Genomic DNA, 26,609 nt, shown 5'->3' with positions numbered 1-26,609 from the left:
TCTTCCCATCTCAGCCTCCCAAGTAGTTAGAACCACAGGTGCCTGCCACCATGCCTGGCTATACGGAGTCACCTCGTGTTGTCCAAGCTGGTCTCAAACTCCTGACCTCAAGCCATTGTCCTACCTTAGCCTCCCAAAGTGCTGGGATTACAGGCTTAAGCCACTGTGTCTGGCTCCCAATAAAATCTTTTAAACCAAAAGAATCCAGTTGATAATTTTTTTAAAATTATTTATTTATTTATTTTTAGACAGATTGTTATTCTGTTATACACACTAAAGTTCAGTAGCACAATCACAGCAGCCTCAACCTCCTGGGCTCAGGTGAACCTTCCACCTAGTCTTCCTGGGTTAATTTTTGCCACCATTCCAGTTTAATTTTTGTTTTTTTGTAGAGATGGTATTTTACCATGTTGCCAGTCTGGTCTTAAAATTCTGGGCTCAAGCATTCTATTCACCTCGGCCTCCCAGTGTGCTGGGATTACAGGTATGACCCACCATGCCTGGACTCTCTTAATTATGTCTCTTTAGTCTATTTCTATCTGAAACAATTCCCCAGTCTTTCCTTGATTTCCCTGACTTTAACACCTTAGATCACAAGGTGGTTATTTGGTAAAGTTTCACCTAATTTGGGCTTGCCTGAATAGTCAGGTATCAACAGCAAGTCACAGACTCTTCCCTGTAGGGGTAGGAGCTATATGCCAAGGGCACATATAATAAAATGGTCTGTAAAGATGTTTAAAAATAATCATAAAAGTAGTAAAATTGGCATTAAAATATCACTATAAAAAAGACTTCTTCCAGCCAGCAAGTACACTGATCCCATTGTCTTGCCCTCTCTTCCTCTAGCCCCTCCTCCTTTACTGGATACACCAGTGGAGGTAATAAAACACTTTCGTTATAATTCGATTCAGGATGCTGTGCTCTTTATGTTGCATTCTGTCAGGTAGAAGGTTAAGACTTCTATTTGTCCCATTGCTCTTGAAGTTAAATAATCTTTTGACTAAGGTGGTGCCTGTCAAACTTCTCCAGTATAAAAGTATTTTTTTTTCTTTGTAATTAGTGTTTTGTGGCTAGCGACTTTAGACAATGCAAATATGCCTCATTGGACATTTAAACTTTTTATTCATATATTTCTATGAGGACGACCTGCTTTATCGGTGTGAATTCAAGCTTTCTTATTTTGGTCAATGAGTTATAATACATTTGCTATTTCTTCAGTGCTTTCAAATGGCCTGCCCTTTGGCGTATATTTATCATTCTTTGTATTTTTCCTATCTGATACAAGAAAGAGTTCCAGGATTATCTTGTATTTCACGTGCTCTGCCAGCACAGTAGCCTTTGTTGTTGTTGTTGTTGTTAAAAACAAAAACAAAACAAAAAAAACCTGGTTTCCTTTATTTGAGATTGGTATTTAGAAACCATTATGAGAATGCTCAATGTACTCATTTTTATTGAGCTGCTCTTGCCCTGAGCCTTTCAGCAGATTTGTGTGTGTGCATAGATTTTATATGTGTGTGTGTTGTGTTCATTTATGGTGATTTATAGTTTTCCTTTATTTATATTTGCAACTCCCATTTAGACTGTGAGAAATCCGGTGCCCATTGTCTTTGACATATTTATGCATTTGCTCAATTCTCCTATATGTGACTAGTCCCCTATTACTGTCAGCATCCTCTTCTGCCTGCTCAGGTCCTGATGTCCACTCCCAGTTTTACTCCCACACCTGCCCTGACACCACTTGCTGGGCAGTTCATCCCTCCTCACCTCATTCAGATTCTGATCCTGTTTAGGGTGTGCCTCCAGAGTGGATGCCCTCCTTCACCCCACTCACGCTCTAACACTTGGTACACACATATTCCTGAATGGATAGCTTTCTCACACCATTCAGATTGCATGGGAGCTCTCTTCCCCCCAGAAACCACCCTCTTTCTCCTCGGCTCCAACACCAGACTCCAGGCTTCTGCCTTCAGCACCCTTCCCTAACAATGGAACCCTCCTCCCCCTCCTCAGGCTCGGATACCCTCTGCCAGGCCACCCCACCACAGGCATAGACCTTACTTGGTCTCACCTTACTTGGGCTCTGCCACTCACACCAAGTCACCACTGCCCTAACCCCTGTCCTGCATGGATGCCTCTCTCACCCCACTCAGGTTCCAGCATCTCAGACTGGGCTGCTGTGGCTCTGCTCTCCCACATGCACATGGATGCCTACCTCACTCAGCTCCAATTCATGGCATTTGGACTAAATTGCTATGAAAGAAAGGGAAGGGGAAGAGGAGGAGGAAGAGCTTAGTACTCACATGTAAGGTGAAATTCTGTGGTTTTTATTTTTTAATATCCTGAAAGAAACCAAAATATTTCTTCCCCAAATTTTGAGGATTCTTGAGTTAAAGGTACTGAAAAGGCAGGAGAACACCCGGCCTCAGCCTCTGTTTGCTTGATGGCAGGACATCCATGTTTCCTTCCTGGAGACAGCACTTGCTATCAGCCCAGAGAAGGCACCAGCAGGCACCAGAGGAATCTGAGAACAGATTTTACTGTCCTCTGACATTTTCCCACCTTTTAAAGGACTAAAACTGTTCTTTCCTTTGCCTTGTTACTATGTAGAATTTATGGCTTTTTGATAAAATGTTATTGAAACATCACCCCAAGCCACTGCCTTGAGAGAAATACTTTTGAATTGAGGTCTCTTGGTATGACGGGTCCAGCATGTGTTAATACATTTTTGCTTTTCTTTTGTTAATTTGATTTTTGTTTGTAGGAGAGTGTCTCAACTAAAAACGTAAAAAGGGAAATTAAAAAAATTATGTTTTCTCCCCTACAGTGCAATGCGCATCGAGCGTAAACCTGATCATGTTAGGACTTAATCTGAAGTCCAGTCTGTAACTCTCATAATTGTACTTGAGTGATATGTGAGGTTGCTTCTCCTGTATTAACCCATAGTCATGTCCTTCTATATCAACCACAGCACCAAAGAACCTCAAAGTTGGTAGATCTTTTACAGACCCTTCAGGTGAGACTTCTTGGTTGGAAACACAATAGAGCTACTGGTTAAGAATGTGTGCTCTGGAATCAATGGGCCTCAGGGGATTTAAGCAATCTTCTGTGTCCTTGTTATTAAAATAGATGCAACGTCTATATCAGATGGTTGTTTTGAGATTTAATAATATATTGTTTATAAAATATGTCACATTGTGCCTCATAATGAGTAGGTATATAGTCATCAAATTATGACAATCATCAGCATCACCATCATCATCCATCATCATTAGTACAGAGAAGGAAATTGAAACCCAGGAAGTTGAATCATCTTTTCCAAATTTACCATCTGTCTTAAGAGAGAGCAAGAGATTAAACTTTAGTTTCCTGATTCCCTCTCTGTTGTTTTCACCATACACTCAGATCTGCTACCATATCATTAGTCTTCTAAAATATTTGCAATTGGGTAAAATAAGCTCTTTTATTAACTTCATCTTAAAATTGTAATTTCGGTACCTCCTATCACTGACATAGAAGTGTAGATAGATAGAGGTTCTAATTCTAGCCTAGTCAGTTACTGGCTCCCCAGGGCTGGACAAGTTACTTTACCACTCTTGTTCTCTGGTTTCCCAGCTGTTAAAGGAGGATGCTATGTCGCATATCTTAGTGTTCCTGTAAATGATGATTGAGCAAGTGGATTGAAGATGCTTTACCAGCTTTTCTTACATCAATGCCTAATGAAATGTGCGAGACACTGTGAGTACAAATAACAAACAAACAGAAATTAACAATGCCTGAAAAGAAAAGGAACGTATCCTGACAAAATTACTTAAAGAATAAAACCAAAAAACAACTGTGGAATAAAAACAGTCTGGTCAGGCTCAGAGAAGGGAGGGAGTCCTTGATTTCCTAATGTTGTCCTCAAACCCTATAGAAATTACTGGTGAAATAATAGCATTCTGAGAATTCTCATTATAACTTCTGAATCTGGAGATAAGCAGATTCGTAGGTACATAGATGGAAAGGTCTTATCTTTTTCTTTTACCTCTTCCTGGCTGAAGAGCAATGAAAAGGACTTCTGGGCAACAACAACAACAACAACAAAAGGTAAAGTGGGGGAAATATGGATAGTAAACTTGACTCTATGTAACCAATTAATAATGTCATGCCCATGCACTCAGGGGTGAAGCCTCTGAAGCCCATTAGAAAAGTACTGCATCTTCCTGTGAAGTATACTGATGTCTCTTCCAACAATAATCTTGCTACAATTCATTAAAAAAATAAATCTTAGGATAGAGAGAAGCACCCAGGTATCCCAAAGAGGCTGAACTTTTCTTGGCTCCATCATTCTCTCAGGCTACAAAACATGGGTACTCACAATATATCCCGTCTCCAAACTGGAGCTAAGAAGGAGAAAAAAAAATGTTCCCAGATATAATAAAAAGAAAGTTCAAAAATATATATTTCCCCATTAAGTAAAAAGTGAATTTTCTGTACACAGTTTCTCAAGCATGAACAATATGAAAAGAAATGGAATAGTAACTATGCAAATATATTGCAGCAATAAAAGAGTAAAACATGGCATGACTGAGACAGGCAAAATACTCAGTCTAGAAGAAAACACAATTCAAGAAAACCTAGGGAATTTCTCAAAAAGGTTTTATGCTATAGAATAAGAACATGAGTTTTTAAAAATAGTATAACAATGTCAATATGAAAAAAATACACAGACAATAGAATCAGATAAATTTGGAGACCGTGAACCTAAGGATGCAAATTGTAACCCAGGCAGCATCAATCAATAACAAATAAATCAATTGGAATAGGCAAGCAACAAAACAAACACCCACTGAAAGTCACATTACTGCTATAATGTTTTGAGATGATTGTAATTATCTCACATAATTTGAAAAAAGCACAGATAATAAAACAATGAGGAGAAGGTAATGGATAAGAAACATAGATAAAGATGATTCAACATAAAGATCCTTGATGTCACTGAGTTACAGAATCAAACACATGTCTCAGTAAATACCATTAGGAAAAGTTACTATAAATGGAAAGAACATGTTCCAGAAATATTTGAAAGAGTGAGTACTCAACACAAAAGCATTTGCTGATTAAGTGACTAATATTTGAAGAACATCAGGAGGAAGCTTCTTTAGGAAGACTGGGCAGAAATAGCAAGCTAATTAAAAGAGTGAAAGGATGGGCACGGTGGCCCATGCTTGTAATCCCTGCACTTTGGGAGATCAAGACAGAAGGATTACTTGAGGCCAGGAGTTTGAGAATGAGCCTGGATACCATAGGGAGACCCTGTCTCTACCAAAAACAAAAAGAAAAGAAAAACTAGCAGTGGTGGGTGCCTGTAGTCCCAGCTACTTGGGAGACGAGGTGGGAGAATCTCTTGAGCTCAGGAATTTGAGGCTGCAGTGAACTATGATCACACTGCTGTACTATGGCCTGGGTGACAGAGCAAGATCCCATCACACACACATACGCACACAGAGTGAAAGAGAAAACTCACAATAAGCTGGGATTTGAAACAGTACCATTTTATACCAGAAAACAAGGAATAAAAGTCTACAAATATTCTGAATGAAAGGGTGACATGAGTATTATCACCAATATATCTTTCAAATGTAATGGCATCTGAGCCGGGCGCGGTGGCTCATGCATGTAATCCCAGCACTTTGGGAGGCAGAGGCGGGTGGATCGCCTGAGGTTAGGAGATTAAGACCAGCCCGGCCAACATAGTGAAACCCCATCTCTACTAAAAATACAAAAAAATATCTGGGCGTGGTGGTGGGCGCCTGTAATCCCAGCTACTAGGGAGGCTGAGGCAGGAGAATCGCTTGAACCTAGGAGCAGAGTTTGCCGTGAGCTGAGATCGCGCTATTGCACTCCAGCCTGGGCAACAAGAGCGAAACTCCATCTCAAACAAACAAACAAACAAACAAACAAAAAAAGGCATCCAACAAATACATTTGAACATTAAAAAACACTCATGTAAAAAAGCTACTATGAAAAATAACAGATGATTATTCTTTTTTTTTTTTTTTTTTTTTTTGAGACGGAGTCTCGCTCTGTCGCCCAGGCTGGAGTGCAGTGGCCGGATCTCAGCTCACTGCAAGCTCCGCCACCCAAGTTCACGCCATTCTCCTGCCACAGCCTCCCGAGTAGCTGGGACTACAGGCGCCCGCCGCCACACCAGGCTAATTTTTTGCATTTTTAGTAGAGACAGGGTTTCACCGTGTTAGCCAGGATGGTCTCGATCTGCTGACCTCGTGATCCTCCCGCCTCAGCCTCCCAAAGTGCTGGGATTACAGGCGTGAGACACCGTGCCCGGCCCAGATGAGTATTCTTAAAGAGCTCACGTAACAATGAAATCATTCAATTAAATATGAATCAATATACAGATCTTGAGAATGAAGGAGGAATAATGGGACACACACAGAATACATTCAAACACAAACTTACACTTAAGAACTCTGTTAGTTTTAGTTATAGAACAGAATATAAATGCTACAAGCTCGATAACAAAATAGGAAAATGAGAAGTGAATGAAGGAATATAATTAGAAATGTATGAGCGCTAGTATCATCTTTCATAGCAAAAATTCTATAGATACATGTACACATATATACATATAATATTATTGTATTTATACAAACAAAGGCACTCTGACCTCTTTATATCATCCGTTGTATCTTTTAACCTTAGAGAAATCATTTAAAAATTTTATTTTTGTCTCACATTATTTATTAGAAGTTCAAATTATTCATCATTTTTACTTTGTTTTATTCTATTTTCTTTTACTAAAATAAAATTTAATCTTGATTTTAAAGTAGTGTCTATGGTATGATCTCATTTTTATAAAGTATTTATATTCTTCTTTGCTATTATCTATACATGAATACAGTGTATCGTCTCTGTATTTATATATAGAGAAAGAAGGCTATAATTTTACCAAATATTAATAATTTTTATTTTTAGAGAAAGTTTTATTGGACATAGGTTTTTTATTTTCTTTGCATAATTTTTCATAGTTTGAATGATTAAAATAAAAATGCATTATATTAAAGAAACATCACATTTTTTAAAAATGAAGAAAAGAGACGGGAAATAAATATGCTGAGATGGTAACTTAATTTTCGATGGTGGGAGTTTGAATGACTTTTTTGCAGATCTCCATAAAATCTCTTTAAAATCTCCAACACCCTACTTCCTGCACAAAAAAGAAAACCTGGTTGAAATAATGCATATTAAGCAACATACATTATGCCAGGCACAAAACAAGCACGCAATAAATGCTAATTCATTTGCTTTCCTTTACTTTCACTCAGAGAAAAGTCTGGTTTAAACTTCATGTAGTCCAAATTGGGGGTATAACTTTGCTTAATAATATCTTATATTTGTGAGAATGATTAGTGGCTTTCAAAAAATATATACATGCAGCAGTTTCCAAAATAAATCCCTGTGACGCCTTTTGTGAGATGCACATTTCTGTTCCCATTTGATAGATGAGAAACTTAACCCTAAAGACATTTTTCTAACAAACTTTAGGTCATTTTGAAAGACACAGAAGTTTGGTCTTGTTGAATTATCATCAGTCAGTTGATATCATTCTTTATTTTCATTTATATTTGTTATGAACTTTTTAGGAGCTTGAATTTATACCACTTGATAAGTAAAAAGTCTAGTTTCAACTAATTGTTTAATATATTTTGGTAAATTGTTAGATTTTCCTCATACCTTAATGAAAGATGATTAAATAACAGCACATCTTTATTGTTTTGCCTATACTATCAGAAAGCAAGAACAACGTTGGCTTTCTGTACAGGAACAGCTGAAAACATGTGACAATATGATATCAAAAACAAGAAATCAAAATGCATTTTCAAATACTTTTGCTTTAAGAATATATTTGGGAATAAGTATGGTGTTGGTATTTTTGAGCCACTGTAACAATTAGTGAGTAGTTGTATTGAAGACACATACTACTATACAATCACCCATGATTATAATGGTACTCTCTACAAAATGTTTTATTAGAGAGGCTGGGCATGGTGGCTCACACCTGTAATCTCTGCACTTTGGGAGGCCAAGACAGGCAGATTGCTTGAGTCCAGGAATTCAAGACCTTATCTCAAAAAAAAAAAAAAAAAAAAAAAAAGTTTTATTTGGCAGTAAGACAAGAACGTTGGAATAGGTAGACACTGAAAAATAAATGTTTCTAAGTGATAATTAAATAAAAATTGTACAATATTGTCGAAAATGCATGTAGGGTTCTGCCCTACCTTTCTTCTATGGAATTAAAAAGTTAATTGCATTATCTGACTACAATATTAGATCTAACCTACCAGTATCTAACGTTCATTATTATTCCCTAAATACTGAGAAGTTTTTATTCGAATGCAGTCACTTTCTGGCATTTCTGAATGGCCCATGAACCATTTCATGGAGAAATAACTCTTAAACTATGGAGATCCTTAAAGGCATGTTCAATCTGCTTTAGGCCATTCCTTGGGCCATGGCTGACTGGAGGAGAAGTGAATATGTTCTTCTTGGGCTCTTGTGTTTTTCTCTCCCAAGAATTTAGATATAATATTAAGAGATGCTAGTCTCTGCTGGTTGCTTGAGCAGAGATGAGGATGTTTATAACTCTTATAATATCCATCATCCATAAAACTCACGAAGAGGTAGAGAATACCAGTCTACAGAAAGGCAGATAAGTAGATAGTAGAGAGAGAGGGTGAGGGAACAGAATGATGGAGAGAATGAGTAATTTAGAGGACAGAGACTTTATTCCCTGAATTTTTAGATCTTTGGTTTCATCTAGTGAGATCTGCCTCTAGGTTACATGAACCACTAACTGTATGGTTTCTGTTTCTTACAACTAAAACAACTTTGAGAAAGACAGCTTTAAATAAACCATAGAAAGGGACCGTGTTTTGCTGCTTTTCCTCTCCAGAACTACAAAAGTACAGACAACCAGGGCTTTTAGAGGAAATCATAAGGGGAAACTCACATACATTAGAAAGCCTGTATCTAAAAGAACACAGAACTAAAAGTCATATTATTTTGGGTTCTACCTGAATCACATTGTATGAGCCTGGGCAAATTTCAGGTTTCACTCAGGGATAAGACTAGAGAGCTCCAAGATCATAGCCAGATATAAAGTACATAAGATCTTTCTGTGTTAGAATTTTGTCCCTCCCAATATATTTCCCCAACCCGGCTCCAGGAGCCTCCAGAATATCTTCTACTGCAGAAGTCTAATTTGTACAAATGTTGCAATGTCTTTGAGGATTTTCCATTTGTGTGAGTTGGGGCTATGAGCTGGGACATTGCATATTGGTTAGGCAGCTGATGAAAGGGAGAACCTGGAAGTCAGTGAGTCAGCAGTGGGTCATATTTACACTGAATGGTGGGGAAAGTCCCCCAGGGCATGTGAGGGTCACTGAAAAAGTATTCCTATGCCCAAAAGGAAAGTGCCATTAAAAAGCAAATAAAAAACATCATTCCAGATCAAGGAAGATACCAGGGAAGTAAGAAAATGTTTTATATTTTAATAACTTTAATGGCAATTGTGTTCTGCCTTTTGAACAAGGGACCTCCCATGTTCATTTGTATTGGGGGCTGCAAATAATGTAGTTGAACCTGACTAAAACTTAAAGACATTAAATAATTAGTTCAAAATCACATCCTTATTAATAGTCCAGAGCTGGCATTCAAATCCAGGTTTGACTCCAAGTCCAGAGTGACACAAATTATACATCCATTTGAGTTCCGCATACTTTCAGTACTATAAAAGCTCCACCCTCCCTGATTTATTTTTCTTCTATTATCAAGCTTCTACTTTAGTTTTTCAGACTCATACTCTTTAACCTGTAGAGCTTAACCTAGACTAAACTCACTTAGTATCTTTCTTGGAATGCAGGTTCTATAAAGAATTAGGCCCCCTTCCCTTGCCCTGCCCTGCCCTGCCCTGCCCTGCCCTGCCCTGCCCTGCCTTGCCTTGCCTTGCCTTGCCTTGCCTTCCCTTGCCTTGCCTTGCCTTCCCTTGCCTTGCCTTGCCTTCCTTTGCCTTGCCTTGCCTTCCCTTGCCTTCCCTTGCCTTCCCTTGCCTTGCCTTGCCTTCCCTTGCCTTGCCTTGCCTTCCCTTGCCTTGCCTTGCCTTCCCTTGCCTTGCCTTGCCTTCCCTTGCCTTGCCTTGCCTTCCCTTGCCTTGCCTTGCCTTGCCTTCCCTTGCCTTGCCTTGCCTTCCCTTGCCTTGCCTTGCCTTCCCTTGCCTTGCCTTGCCTTCCCTTGCCTTGCCTTGCCTTGCCTTCCCTTGCCTTGCCTTCCCTTGCCTTCCCTTGCCTTGCCTTGCCTTGCCTTGCCTTGCCTTGCCTTGCCTTGCCTTCCCTTGCCTTGCCTTGCCTTCCCTTGCCTTCCCTTCCCTTCCCTTCCCTCCTTCCTCCTCCCCTTACCACATGTATGTATCTTTTATCAATTTTCTTTACACTTCCAGTCAAGTCACAAAATTTTAAAATAGAAAGAATACTTAGAGAAATGTTTGCCTAATTTACAGAAACAACAACAACAACAACAACAAAGAGAAAAAGTAATTCTAGAGGGGTCAAGTGTCCTATTTAAGAACTAGAGGCAGACCGGAGTTTTAAATCAGAAGACCAAGCTCTGAACTGAGATCCCACTACCTGTTGATGTTTAGCTTTTGAAGGGTTTTATGTAGTGAAGATATGTCAGACTTATTTTACAGGAGAAAGAAAAAAGGAAAAAAGGAAACTTTGTCAGCTATGTTCAAAAATAAAGATGATAAAGCTAGAGTTTTAAAAATAGTTATGAAATTATTATATTAGTGTAAGTAGAGATATACATCTTACTAAGGTGGTGGGAGCAAGAATTGAAAGCAAAGGTAAAAGGTGATTTGCCAATTAACTGAATGTGGGAACATGATTAAAGGAAAAGGAAACAGTAAGGATTGCTCAGAGATTTGTTGTTTTTCAACATAGAGGAATAAAGAAAAGAGGAATGTTTGTCCTAGAAAAAAATACTAATACAGATATAAAGATATTTATGGGCGCTGGAGCTTACAGGTTTAGCTGTCCAACCAACAACCAGAAACACCGATATTGCTCAGTATTAAGGGCTGGCATGGGAGACTGATTTTTGAATTGTTGCTTTTTAAATTGTAATAAAAAGAAATTTTTATTGTAATAATCATTTGATAATAATACTTTCAACAAATGTATTTAGAATTATTTCAAAACTATATGTCCAAAACAGCTTGAACATCAAGCATCAGTTAGACTCAAGCCATACTTGAAATCAGCACTCATTTCACAAGATGCAAAGCTGGACTGTGTCTATGGACTGGACACTCAGCGGCCTCTTACTCTATAACACTGAAGATGTGAAGAAGAGGAGCTGCACAGTCAGTCACCTGACAGTGGCCATGCTTGTTTTTTCTTACATGCAGTAGACATTTGAGAAGACGATTCTTAATGTGAAGGCAGCTTTTAACATGATGGAGTCATTCTGGTTATTTTTATGTTACTCTAGCAGAATGAACTAATGGTATATGCATGGTGTAAAGTTGAAGATCTGCAGTATTTCAGTCCAGTCAGACATCTATGGTGACCTTATGATTTGAGGTTAAGCATTAAACCTGCCTGAAATGTATATGCCATATTGGAAGTGGCATGCAGATCATAAAGTAAATTATAATAAGAAGAGTTCATTAGCATATATTTCACATTCTGTTGATCTCTTTAGGTTAAAGCCAGACCAAAATGAAATTCTATATCATTGCTTATCTAGATATTGCCAGCACACAGTGATAAATCCAACATAAGTAAACTCAACCAACTTTTATTAGCTCTAACCCTGTGTTGAACCTTCTTTATGCACTGACAATGCAAAAATAAATAAGTGGATTACATTCAAGAAGTTGACACTCAAATAAGAGTAATTTGGGAGCATAGTAAGTACCAGGAATAAAGTTAAACTTGTACATGAATTATCTTATTTGGTCCTTTCAAGAACTCTATGAGGCAGATTTTAGTATTTCCATTTCAAAGATGAAGAAAATGAGGTTTAGAGAATGGAAATAACTTGCTCTACATCAAATGGCTAAAGAGTGGTTGGGCTCAATTTTGAATGTAGGCAAACTGACTCCAGAACTCATACTGTAAATCACTATGATATATACTCCAGAAAGGGAAGCCAATAAGAAAACAATATTAACAAACTACAATATTACAGGATAAGTGTTACACCAAAAGTATAAAAATAATTTTAAAGGAGCCCAGAGGAGGAAGCAATCAATTCTACCTAGAGGTTTTGGGAAAATGCCAAAAAAGGCAACATTTGAGCTATGTGTAAAAGAATGAAAATAAGAATGCCATTGAAACAGAAGTTATAGTAAGGAAGTTCTAAGAAGAAGATTAGCTTGAATAAAGATACAAAAATACCTGTCATTCGAAAGAATATAACTACTCTGGAAGGTGGGAGAGTCATGAAATAGAAAGATGGAATGGTAGATTTAGAACAGTTTTGAAAGACCTTAAATGACACGACAGAGGTTTCAATTTGATCTGTAAACAGTTAGAAAACATGGAAGTGTTTTCAGTTTTAAGCAAGATTCTGATATGTTTAGATCTATGACTCACAGGAGGAAGGGTGGGGAAAGAGAAACCACAGATCAAGGAGATTATTTATCAAACGTTTGAAAACACTGAGATAATTGGGCATTGTCGGTAGGAATAAAGAGAACAAGAATGATGTGAGAACTATTTTGAAGGATGTAGGCACAATACCAACAAAATATTATAATGATTTGATGTGAGGAAAGAGGTAAAGACAGCATTAAAGACTACTCTGAGTTAGCTATTAGGGTTGAATGCAAGAATGCATGTATGTTGAAGTCCTTAGCTATTAAAGGAAGAAAGAGAAGAGAAAGATGAGGAGCAGTGAGAATGAAAAAAGATGAGTAAGGAGATATAAAGTTAATTTATTTTTTATTCATTTACTGAACAATCATTTATTTGTGGGATTACTATGTGCAAGAACCATCTTAGAGCCTGAAAATACAGCAATGAACAAAACAGATAACTTTGAGTCTGTGACAGAGCTTGTATTCTAATTGAGGGAGGCATAAGATAAATGAACAAATAAACAGATGGCATAAGAGATAGTTGTGAGTGCTATGGAGAAAGATAAAGGGTAAGGGAGCTAGAAATGCTGAAGTGAGGTGTTAGTTTATAAAAGGCAGTGAAGGAAGGCATCACTGGTCTGGTGACATCTGAACAGAGATCTAAGGAAAAGTGGATAATAAAACATGCACAGAGAAAAAATTCTAGGCAGAGGAACAGCAAGTGTCAAACCCCTGAGGCTGAAAGCATGGCTATCATTTAAGCGAAAATAATGGTGACTGGGACCAAAGTATTTGTGGTAGAGATGTATAATAATTGGATTCTAGATTTCTTTTTGTATATTCAAGCAATGAGATTTGTAATATGTTGGAGAAAAATTTGGAAATCATGAGCGAGTATAAGGTATTCAACCTAAGGAGATGGAGGGATAGGTTTTCCATTTTCTGGGGAGAGAAAACACTCATGTAGAACAGTTTGCTTGTGCTGGGGATTGGGAGGAGGATCAAGAGTTTGGTTTTATAAATGTTGAGTTTGAGGTTTCTGTTAGACATTCTACTAAAATATCTAAGGTGGCATCCAATAGATGAATCTGGAGTTCTGGAGATAATTATCAACTGAAGGTATATGCATTTGAAGGTCATTTGATTGAGTGTATACAAAGCAAAACAAACAAACAAAAGACCCCAAACTCATCCTAAAGACACAGAATAACTAAAGATCACACTGGTGAGGAGGAACCAGTAAAGGGACTGAGGAACAATAGCCAGTGTTGTAGGAGTGTCCTATGAGAGTGATGGACTAGAATCTAAAATTAAAGAAGCTGAATGGTCAGCTTTGACAAATAGGGAATATAGGTAAATAAGATGAGGGAAAAACATACCACTGCATTTAGCAATGTGAAAGAAGTTACTAAGGACCTAGCAAGAGTTGCTGAGTGGAGTGTACATCCTGAATGGAGTTAGGATATGGAGTGTGTGAAGAGAGGAATTGAAGACAATGAATTTGATTAAAAAAATTTCTATGAAGTTTCTCATAAAAGGGTCTAGAGAAATAGGCTTATACTACAGAAAGACATGGGATCAATGGTGCATTTGGTTGAGATAGGATACTGCATTATATTGACATGATTCTGGGCATGACTCAGTTGCATGAGAACATGATGATACAGGAGAGAGAGAGGACAATACCTTGAGTGACACCTTGGAGGTGATAGGGAGGCATTGAGTTCACAATGTAGAGGTTGGCCTTAGAAAGAAAGCTTCCATCCACAGTAACAGGAAGGAAGGCAGAGTAAGTGGAGACAGATGGAAAATACACTGATGCGTGTAGGGTGGAAAGCAAGTTAAAATTATCTTCTGATTTTTTTTCTTATTTCCTTGGGAAGTAGGAAGATCATCAGCTGAGACAGATGATAGGAGAGCAAGTATGGGAGGTTTAAGAGGGATGTATGTGTGAAATGATCTTCAGGAGAATGAGAAAGTATTTGGACTAGAGATATGTGATAGGACATATCAGGAAAACTTGTGAAAATTTCAATATGGACATGGAAAGATTGCAGAGTACCCTGCCTAGTTCACTTTTTATAAGATTAACCCTGCCTTTCAATGACTCTTAACAACTTTACAACAATGTAAAGATGAGAAAACTATTAAGAATGCAAATAGTTTTGGGTCATTGAAATGCAAATAAACAGTGTCCAATGAAATGCAGTGATTATTTTTTCCATTTTTCTCTAATGGATAAGCCAAACTATTTGCTTGTTTGCTTTTGTAACAGTTTTCTTAAAATATAATTCACATGCCATCCACTTTACCCATGGTAAGCCTGTTCTGAATCTATTTATACATTTATTTTAGCATTCCTTATCACCTACACATGTGTGGTACTTTGGATTCCTCTTTGAACAAGTTGCAACATTTTACTGGTCCCTTCATTAATCAGTGAGTTAAACAAAATCTTTCGTGTGTTCATTTACATTTGTTTGAGACTGATGACTTTGCCATTTTAAAAACAATGATACAACATGTTAAATTTGGATTTTGTGGGGGACTTGTAGATGTAGATAGGCAGCTACAAGCAGGAGTCTGGTTGGGGAAACAGACCGAATTTGATGGCATTGCTTTGTAAAAGGCAGTAACAGCATGGAATTGAATAAAAAGAAAGCTAAGGATGAAAACCAAAGACCGTCAACATTTAGGGAATTGACAAAAGAAAGAAAACAGCCAAATGTTCTGAGGAAGATCTGCATGAAAAGTTGAGACTGTTTTGCCAGAACACCATTGTACAATTTTTCTATTGTTGCCTTAACAAATTACCTCAAACTCAATGGTGTAAAACAACACAATTTTACTATCTTATAGTTTTGTAGGTTTGAATTCCAAAATGGTTCTCACTGAACTCCAATCAAGGTGTCATCAGGGCTGAATTTCCTAGAGGCTCTGGAGTGAAATCCGTTTCCTTGCCTTATATGGCTTCTAGAGGTTGCCCACATTCATCGGCTTGTGGACACCTTTTGCTATGTTTAAAATCAGGAACAGCATGTTGAGTCCTTCTCACATTAAATTACTCAACTATTCCTCCATAGTCATATTTTCCTCTGGTCCTTTTTCTCCCTCCCTCTTCTACTTCAAAGGCCTCCCCAGCTAATCCAAAATAATCTCTTTATATTAGCAACCTTAATTCCATCTTCAACCTTAATTTCCCTTTGTCTTGTAATCTCACAGGTTCACATTTTCCAGGGATTAGAATATTGACATCTTGGGGGCCAGTATTCTGCCTACCCTATCCATCATATGGGAGGCCAAAACAGGAGAGTTTTTAACAAGGAGGATATAGTTAAGAGTTATATTGGTTACATATGTTAAGAGTTATATATGTTAGAGAGTGATAGTGAAAAACAAGAGCAACAGCAATAAGGCACTAATGTTGATCATCAGAAAGTCTCTTGTTTCTTCTTTGGGAGAAATTTCACTCTCAAATCAAGATGAACTGAGACATAAAGGCCAAGCTTGAGATAAACTGAGGACTGAAATAAAACTACGGAATGGTATACAAGTTACTCTATAAAGAAGACAGACAGCAAAGAGAAGTGAGCGATGAGCAGAAACAACAGTAGGGCCTAGAGAAATTGTTTGTATTTATGTATTTCAGTTTTGATTATTTATCTTTTTAAGATGAAAGAGAGAAGCCTATTTGTACATTGATGCTGAGGGACCAACTAAGCAGGAAACTCTGATTCTTTCTTTTGAACTTCTGGGTATTTGACCCTATTACTTTCCCAATTTTAGAACACTTCAACATTAACCTTTGAAAAATAACAGCATACTGTCAAGTACACAAAACAACTAAAAGCGCTTTTAAAAAATGTCCCAGAGTAAAGATGCTAGAAACTCTGTAAAACCTATTATTATCATTGAGATATTACAGTGTGGCCCATTGGTTCCTCTTTGAGATAAGATTGTGTCTCTCTGAATTGTCACTGGCTCTGTATATATATACTAATAACAGAAACATTTGGAAAAAGTAAATACAGTCATGAGTGGCTTAACAATGGAAATGCATTCTGAGAAATGTGTCATTAGGCAATTTTGTCATTGTGGGAACATCACAGAGTGCACTTACACAAACCTAGACAGTATAGCCTGCTACACACCTAGGCTGTATGGTACACAGCCTATTGCTTCTAGGCTACAAACCTGCACAGCCAGCATGTTACTGTACTGAGTACGGTAGACAGCTGCAACACAGTGGGAAGTATTTGTGTATCTAAACATATCTATACATAGAAAAGGTATTATAATCCTAAGGAACCACCATCTTATGGGGGGAGTCAGTCATTGACCAAAATGTCATTATGCAGTGCATGACTGCAAATAACTGACGAGAATACTCTAAAAAAAATCTGGAATGGCAAACATACATATGCACCCCTAGCGTGCATTATTTGATGATAACAGACATAATTTTGCCACGATGGTTTCACTGCTAAGCATACCAATCCATCAACCCTGCTTCATGTTTATTGTCAACATAAATATCTTAATGAAATCAATGCATTTGGGTTAAATGTCTCCCAAGTGGCCTCCTTTGGAAAGCTAAGACCTTACCTCATTCTCAAGTATATCATCAATGGCTTTCTGCCTTCTTAAGTTGAATTCTATCCCTCATTCCTGTCACGTACTTCTCCTGCCCCATGTGCCATGCAAAAATGCCACCAAATTTGTCAGAAAAGATTTGCCCTTTGTGAAACTAGCTTGATTAAGTTTTATCAGCTCATATCTCTCTGGATGTTTGGTAACCTCATTTCTTATTACTGTCTCAGGGATCTTGCCTACAGCCAAGGGCAAATCTGCTCATTTATAATTTCCTGGTTCTTTACGAGCTCTTTTCTCGCAGATGGGAGCAGGTATTTTTGTTTTTGTTTAGCCTCTGTCTGTAACTGTGGGACAGTTTTGCTACTGTTGCTCTCATTTTTCTTTAAAACTAACATATTTAGAAATACATTGATATTTTTTCAGTGGAACACAATGAAAGCATCTCATAAATTAAAATTATGGGCTGATAAAACCTCTTACATATATCCTGTACTTGGTAAAGTTATCTTTCTTATCAAGAAATGCTCCTTACCATGCTGAGAGTGCATGATCAGTTATTCTCCCTATTACTCTCTTGCTACATCAGTTTAAACTTCATAAACACCATAATTATACTAGACTGAATTCAAATATGAAATAAGAAAATGAAATAGCATCCCGTTCTTCATTATGCTATATTATCTTCCTCTCGATATAAACATAAAATGACAGGGAGAGTTTATGGAGATGACGAACATGAGGAAGTTCATTTTTTTTTTTCAGACTCACACTCAACATTTTTGTTTTCTTTTATGAACAGGAAAACTGGTTCATTCCCTGTGTGAGAAAAGCCCTTGACATTTACTGTTTATTCCTTCAAGGTTCAGCTGGTTCTGAATTTGGGTTCCTGTCTTTCTTCAGTGTTTGAACACAAATAGTTTCCCTGAGTTGTTACATTGACTTTGTAAAAAAAAATTTTTTTTTTAATTTTTCGTGAGACAGAGTCTCGCTCTATTGCCCAGGCTGGAGTGCAGTGACTGAGATCTCAGCTCACTGCAAGCTCCGCCTCCCGGGTTCACGCCATTCTCCTGCCTCAGTCTCCTGAGCAGCTGGGACTACAGGCTCCCGCCACCACGCCAGGCTCATTTCTTGTACTTTTTAGTAAAGACGGGGTTTCACCGTGTTAGCCAGGATGGTCTCGATCTCCTGACCTCGTTATCTGCCCGCCTCAGCCACCCAAAGTGCTGGGATTACAAGCATGAACCGCTGTGCCCGGCTCAAACATTTTACAGCTGAGCGTGCATCACGCTTTTCCTTCTCCTCATGCCTAGTCATGCACTCTTTCTTTGTGTTCTTTATCAACATGTTTCTATGTTTTTCACCATAGGGGAACAGTTAGACAACAGAAATATGTGACACTTCCCAGTGCCATGAACTGGCAAGAAAATGCAGGAAAAAGTTTTATTTACTCAACTAGCATTTTTTAAAGATTAAGATTATTGTTTTATGCCATTATAAATGTAATGGATGCTTATTATGGAATATTTGCAAGACTTGGAAAAATGAAGAAAAAATACCCAATTTTTACATTGCAAAATAATTGCTGTTAGGATATTTGCACCCATAATTCCAGGATTTTTTGTCTATACTATCCCATCAATTTTTAATCTCTGCTGTTATTCGTTTAACAGTATAACACAGAGATTTCTCTGCTATTCCTGGTGAATTTTTATTTTTAATGGAATAATATGTTTCAGAAGATTCCTAACAATCCATCACGTGACTGATAAGTCTAAATGAAATGAAAATGTTTGTGTGGCTCCATATTTCTGTTTTCCATTATAAATAATGCAATAATAAATGTTTTTCCTAAATTTAGAGTTTAGAATTACTTTCTTAGCAAAATTTTCCAGAAGTAGAATTACTGGATTTAAGGGAATTGATGATGGGGGTTTTCTAATTTTATCTAATTGAATCTTGTAAGGTTCAGGGAGTGTTTTTCAGTGCAAATGATAATTAAGCTGGGATATGAAAAATGAGGATGATGATGATATTTTTGACAACTCTCTATGTACTAACTTGGCGTTTATTATCCGATTCAAATCTCAACAAAACTCCATGAGAATAAAAGCTAATATTCCCGTTTCATGGAGGGGAGAATTTAAAACCATTCAGTCAAACATTAGAAGCCGTGATGCTAACCCAACCATAGGGAAATAAAGAGTGAATTGATTCTTTTAGAAAGAGAATAGGGGGCTGAGCATGGTGGCTTACTCCTATAATCCCAGCACTTTGGGAGGCCAAAGTGAGTGGATCACTTGAACTCAGGAGTTTGAGACCAGCCTGGGCAGCATGTCTCTACAAAAAATACACACACACACACACACAAACCCTGTCTCTACAAAAAATACACACACACACACACACACACACACAAAATATTAGCTGGGCGTGGTGAAAGGGGAAAACAGAAAGAAAGAAAGAGAGAAAGAGAGAAAGAGAGAGAGAGAGAGAAAGAGAGAGAGAGAGAGAGAAAGAAAGGGAAAAAGCAAGAAAGGGAAAGAAAGAAAGAGAAAGAAAGGGAAAGAAAGAAAGAAAGAGTATAGGGTAAGTAAATGCATATGCCTTCAGAGAAATAAAGGGGTATTTAGAGAAGTCAAGTTAATCTTCTTAAGGAAAAAGTCGACAAGAAGTGGGGCTAGAGAGATAACCAAAGTGACATAAAGTTATTTTGAGCCTCCTTAAAGAATGAGGATGTAATCTCATTTACGATTTGGAAAACATGTCCAAACTCTGTATACACATATGCATAGGAAGTAGAAGCTGTCATGCTTCCATTTATGGAGCTTAAAAAAGAGTCCAGTTATGAGCTATGAGTTAGTGTCCAGAAGAGAAGAAACTAGACTCAGGTCAAATCTAGCCTTTTCTTTATTTGCCTGCCAGACCCCAAAGGGTCCAAATGCCTCTGGCTTCCTTTGATGCCATGGCATTGGCTGTTCTTACTGTAGCTTTAGAGGTATCACAGGTGGCCTCCGTCCACCAAGATTCACCTACACAGTGAGACCAAGCCCATGCAGTGCTCAGTAGATGTAGCTCTCCAAAGAGCTGAATTAAAAATATGTGCTGAGCCGGGCACAGTGGCTTATGCCTGTAGTCCTGGCAGTTTGGGAAACTGAGGTGGGCAGATATCTTCAGGCCAATAGTTTGAGACCAGTCTGACCAACACGGTGAAACCCCATCTCTACTAACAGTACAAAAATTAGCCACGTGTGGTGGCACACACTTGTAATCCCACCTACTCGTGAGACTGAAGTAGGAGAGTCACTTGAACCCAGGAAGTCAACATTGCAGTGCGCAGATATTGAACCACTGCACTCCAGCCTCAGCAACAGAGCGAGACTCCATCTTAAAAAATGTATATATATATGTCTTAAAAAAGACATATATAATATATATATGTCTCAAAACAAAATTTTCTATCTCTTTATATAGGAAAATATAGGCCTTTATCTTAATTTTCCATACAGATTTCAAAGCTAAGCAGAGTGAAAAACTTAATTTTAGTAAACATTGCTATTGTATTTGCCTATTATTTATTTTATTTGTTTCTTTTGGTGGTAGCATGGAAGAAGTTGACTGTTTAAGAAACTTTTCACAAACACCAAAATGATTCACAAGTGGCAAGTACTTATATTGACAAGAACACAAGTGATAATATAAAATACAACAGAGAGTTTTCTTTTGAGCCATAAGTGAGCTCTCTTAATCACTCACTTAGCAGCAAGTGCTTCTTATCTCCTCCCTCCGTGTTCCAATTCCTCCATCTACCTCAAATTGCCAAAAAATGGAACCAAAACAAATGGGCAGAAGAGAGAACAAAGTTTTTAATTGCAATATAGTTTATGGCATTTTTTTTTTTTTTACATTTCAAATAGCCATTTTAAAAATACTAAATATGAATTAGTTTCCTAGTGCTGCTGCAACAAATTTCAGCAAACTAGGTGGCTTAAAACAACAAATTTGGCTGGGTGTGGTGGCTCACACCTGTAATCCCAGCACTTTGGGAGGCCAAGGTGGAAGGATTGCTGAGCCCAAGTGTTTGAGACCAGCCTGGGCAACATGGTGAGACCCTGTCTCTACAAAAATTACAAAAATTAGCTGGGCATTTTGGCATATACCTGTAGTCCCAGCTACTAGGGAGGCTGAGGTGAGAGGGTCACCTGAGCCTGAGGTGGTTGAGCCAGCAGAGAGACATGATGGTGTCACTGTACTCCATACTGAGTGACAGAGGGAGACCTTGTCTCAGGAAAAAAAAAAAAAAAAAAAAAAAAAAAGCACATATTGTCTCTCATGATTCAGGAGTCTAGAAGTCTACACCCTGAAACCAAGATGTCAGCAGGGTTGGTTCCTTCTGGAGACTCTGAAGGAAAAACCATCCCATGACTTCTGGTTTCTTTTGGTGGTTGCCAGCAATCACTGCCATTGTTTGACTTGTAGATGCATCACTTCAATCTCTGTCTCCATCTTCACATCACCATCTTCTCTGAATCTGTGTGTCCTATTATTTTCTCTTAGAGACATCAGCCACTGGATTTAAGGCCCAGTCAAAATGTAGGTTTTAACAAATTACAAGATCTTTAACAAATTACATATGCGAAACTCTGTTTCCAAATAAGATCACATTCTTAATTTCTGGGTGGGTGTGAATGCTTTGGAGGACACTATTCAACCTACTATGTTGTAGCTCAGCATTTTTTCTTTCTTTCTTTCTTTTTTTTTTTGAGACGGAGTTTCACTCTTGTTGCCCAGGCTGGAGTGCAATGGTGGAATGTTGGCTCACTGCAACCTCCATCTCCTGGGCTCAAACAATTCTCCTGCCTCAGCCTCCTGAATAGCTGGGATTACAAGCATGCACCCCCAGACCTGACTAATTTTGTATTTTTAGTAGAGATGGGAATTCACCATGTTGGTCAGGCTGGTCTCAAACCCTTGACCTCAGGCGATCCACTCGCCTTGGCCTCCCAAAGCCCTGAGATTATAGGCGTGAGCCACTGTGCCTGGCCAGCATTTTTTCAAAATACAATTTGTGTGGTAACACATGTTGTGTGGGGTATTTTGGAAAAATCAGGTTAAAGGATTCAAAGCAATTCTTTTTATTCCTTTTATTAGAACTTTTCCTGATTTCTCAGGCCTTTTAACACCAAAATAATGATTATGATTCTTCACAGGGAAATGTAATACTCAGTGGTTTCCAAACTTACTTGAATGAAGAATTTTTTTTTGGTAGCATATCAAGGAATAAGTTTTTTGTTTGTTTGTTTGTTTTGTTTTTTATTAATAGGTCTTCGAAAGATGATGGAGAAATGCTGGGAAAGACAAATCTCAAGTACTTCATAGAATGAAGTTCATTTCATTTTCTGCCCTCCAGCATCTCTTCTAATGCTCGCCTGAACTCTAGTACAACTAGACACATCTCACAAAGTCCAGTGGAAAGAGCTAAGCTTGCCTGTCTTTGCTTTTTACCTGATTTCCTGTAGATATTGTAAAAGTAATTTTTTTTAATGTGAAGTATTAGAAATGTTCATTGTTTCTTTGCATGAGTTAGGGGGAATAGGATACTTTTCTAGAATAATAGTAACTACCAGATAATTAGCACACATAATAGAGCAGACTTTGAGATAGCTTATAAAATATTGTTTAATGAAACAACATAAAATATTAATGTAATTTAATCCTTTCAATGTCCCTGTAGGCTTTAATATTACTTCAATTTAACAGATAAGAAGGTTCAGAGAGCAGTTACTTGCCCAAGCTCACACAGCTGGTAAAGTCAGGAGCCCTCACCCCTTATCACTATGTGGGCTTCCTCTCCACATAAGTGCACATTTCTCTATTTTATCACCCTGTATGTGGTGTGTACGTGTGTGACTTACATCACTAAGTGTTGTAGATGCTGCTTTCCTATTTACTTATTTACTTTTAATTTATGAGCTCCTTTGGTTTCACTAAATGAGTGTAATTGACTTGGAGATAAAAATGCCCACTTACTACCTCTCACAACAATTTGGCTTTAACAATTTAAACAATGGCACCCCTGGCAAATCACAAAGGCTGATTAGCAAGTTTTCAGGGCTGTGCTTACAATTGCTGCCACCTCTATCACTATTATTACATCCAGAGAACGGATGAGGTTAGAGACAAAATGGTCTAATTAACCAGGAGCTGCTTCAATATCCTCAATGACCAGTCAAAGATTAATCAGAAACCAGGACGTTGCTTTGCAGATGGCTGAGAGATGATGCTGAGAGGTATGTCAATGAACAATGGCATTGCAATGACTAATAGCCAATTATGTCTGTAACCTGAAACAACTGGTAGAGAAATTCTCTCAGACAAACGTGGGCAATCAAGAGGAGAGCCTGGGAATTATCTCTTGTCTCAGAGATAATGCTTTTGTATCTCAAGAGTTTTAGAGAAGCTGACAGATCCACAAATGGCAAAAGATTAATAAAAAAGTTAATGATCTGAATGCTTTATTTGTTTCACTGTTCTACAGGTTTCTTCTCCCGCAGCTATTGATCACTGATAGACATATGGGAACTCTAACCTGCGCTAGGCTGGGCAGAAAGTTTTATAGGTGGGCATCTTTTACTTTTGGTTATTTTTGTTTACCTCTGAATTTCCAGGACCTACAATAATGCATGGTATATGGTGATTGCTTGATACATATTTGGTGAATAAATAATCAGATGGCATAAATGGTAGTTTTTAATATTAAAATTACTAAATTTTCTATGAACCCACCACCAAACTCTTTACTGAGTATGAAGCATTTATTTTGTTTTTGCTGTCATTGGTTTTAGAAGGAATATCTTTCGAGGGCCTATGATATGTCAGCTCTTCGTCCAAGAGCTATGCATTATAATGTCAGTTAACCCTCATCATAACGCTTAATTCATTCAACAACAAATATTTATTGTCTTCTCTCTGCCAATCACTTTTAGAGACCAAGCATTCAGCAGGAGACAAAACAGAAAAAAAAAAAAAGAAAAGAAAAAAAACTTCTTCTTATGGATCTGAAAAGAAGGAAGTGTTATCATTATCATCCACTTTTTGTCAGAGCAGTTAAGCCATTTGCTGAGGTCAGAAGTATTTTGGCTCCAGAGAAAATGCAGGCCCCAACTGAAGAACCTTACTCAAAGCACACTGCCTCTATACCAGCCACTAGGCTCAAGGTTTTCTGCACCATATTTCATGTGATATATCTGCAGAGATTACTACACTAAAGAAAGAAAGAAGGCTCATACTCTCACGATGAATCTTCAGCCTGAGCAAATGCCAAATGCTGTTAAGCAATGCCCATCTCTAAAACAAATTCTTTCTGATCGAGTCGCCAAGGTTAAAGGAAACATTTCCATAACTACAAGCAAATTAGTCTAGTTTTGCATCAACAATAATGAGATGGGGCAATAAGAACCTACTCTTTCATTGTCTCTTTTTGCTTTATGACAAAGAGAGCACTTTTTCAGACTGGACAAGAAAGGAATTACTTGCTGCTGAGTTTTGTGCAAGCCTTGTGTTCGCTCATGAAAAAACAAACAAACAAACTTCTCTTTCGCTGCAGAAATATCTGGTATAGGTCTTGTATGGAATACAGAAAGTTATAGTGATGTGTTCCCAAAAATGTAGAAATAAGATTATACTAAAGGTGAGAATATTAAGATTCAATACATAATGAATGAAGTCAACCGTCTGTCAAAATAGCCCCAGGAGTTGACTATAAATATATGCCTGAAAATGTTTGGGGACACTCAGTTTCATTCAAAAGGTAAACTAAGAAGGCAGAACAAGGTGGAGCCTAAACAAAGTCTATGAGTTTAATCAGTTACACTTTACTAAAAAGTCAATTAACTATAAAGATGTCTGCATAGATCCAGAAAAGAAAAATAAAAAGAACAAGAGTTTGGTAGTGTTTTCATAGCACTGTTTGTAAAGAACAGGGGGAATTTACAAGGCTTCATCAAAACTCTAATAAATATCTCTCAAGATTATTCATATTCCATACTGGCCAACCAACTCCCTGATACATACGTATTTTTACATGTAGGTTTTATTACTATTCAGGTATCATGAAACCAAGATATCAGGAGAAGATCACCATTGAAAAGATGGTTTATTACTCACAGGTCCCAAGAGGAGGGGGCATGACCCACCATGCACGGTTTCAGGAGGAATCACCAGGCTCAGTTTAGAGGCAGAGAAAGTAGAGAAAAACATAGGCAAGAGCCTGTATAAAGGTTTCCACGGAAAAGAATACAATGTAAGAAGGCTTAGGAGTGACTAGTTGGATCATCTCTTCAGATTCTGGGGTGCAGAGGCTGTCTTCAATTGTCTGGAACCTGGCCCTGGAATAATTAGGACAAGCTGAATCTGGCATGGAGTGTAAAGGATCAGTAAAGGAGATGGTTGGGATGTGGGTTGTAGATTGTTTGGTTTGCCTATTAAAGGCATATGTAAAAGACGCGGGAAGGTGAGTCTTTTTTTTTATCTCTAGGAATTGCCTAACTCTGAAAAAGGTGGTCTGTCCAGAATCAGCAAGACCCTAGACGTCAAAGCATCAAAAATACAGAAAATAAAAAGGCAGGATTAATATAATATCTCATGCTGCCAGGTAGCAGGAAGAAAGGAATAAGACACATGTTCTCAATGGAGTCGACATGGCCCCCAAGGAGGTGAAAATTGGCTCTGGGGTATTGGGAGAAATGAAAGAAAATGTTACTTTCCATGTATAAAGCACAGAAATATATAAACAGATATATACAGATATACAGCACAAATGCAGTATCAAAATTTCATTGGCAGTGGTCTCAAAAGTCTCCTTTGTGAGGAGAGGAGGGTGATAATGAACTAAAGGTTGAGAATAGGGAATCCTGGATAAGAGATGTAAGTATATGATAAATGAAAAAAGAAAACAACAAATTGCAATAATACATTATTAGCATATTAATATATTATATTAATGTAAGTAAATATATCATTTTTCTGATTTATATGTAAATGTTTTCTAAATTTTTTTTGCAAGTTTTCTCCATAAAGATCTGATCCACTCTGAGAGTGCTAAGATAACCCGGTCTCCAAGTCCACAGAGCTGAGAATCAGATTCTGAAGTGAGGAGTCTGAGAACATGATGCCCTGTACAGGCACTTCCATTTCTCTAAGAGATATCCTGTCGTCTCCCTTTAAAAATATCAATAATGTTATAGTTGCATTTTATTTTAAAAGATTTCTCCCTTTAAGCATTCTGGGGGCAATGCGCACCTATAATGTGTTGATCTTCAATTCACTAAATAGCATTTCTGGATTAATTGTTGCTTTTTCTTCTTTATAATTTCTACTG

At 37.7% G+C, this 26,609-nt stretch overlaps 1 protein-coding gene across 6 annotated transcripts in view; it reads right to left on the bottom strand.

Moving 5' to 3' along the window:
- The window catches only part of CNTN6 (contactin 6), a 308,540-nt gene that overhangs the window by 176,343 nt on the left and 105,588 nt on the right, over positions 1-26,609 (bottom strand). The window lies entirely within an intron of this gene.

This window comes from Macaca fascicularis, chromosome 2 (assembly GCF_037993035.2).
Source record: "Macaca fascicularis isolate 582-1 chromosome 2, T2T-MFA8v1.1".
Lineage (NCBI taxonomy): Eukaryota > Metazoa > Chordata > Mammalia > Primates > Cercopithecidae > Macaca > Macaca fascicularis.
The sequence above is the reverse complement of the archived record's forward strand: the minus strand, read 5'-3'. Positions and strand labels throughout refer to the sequence as shown.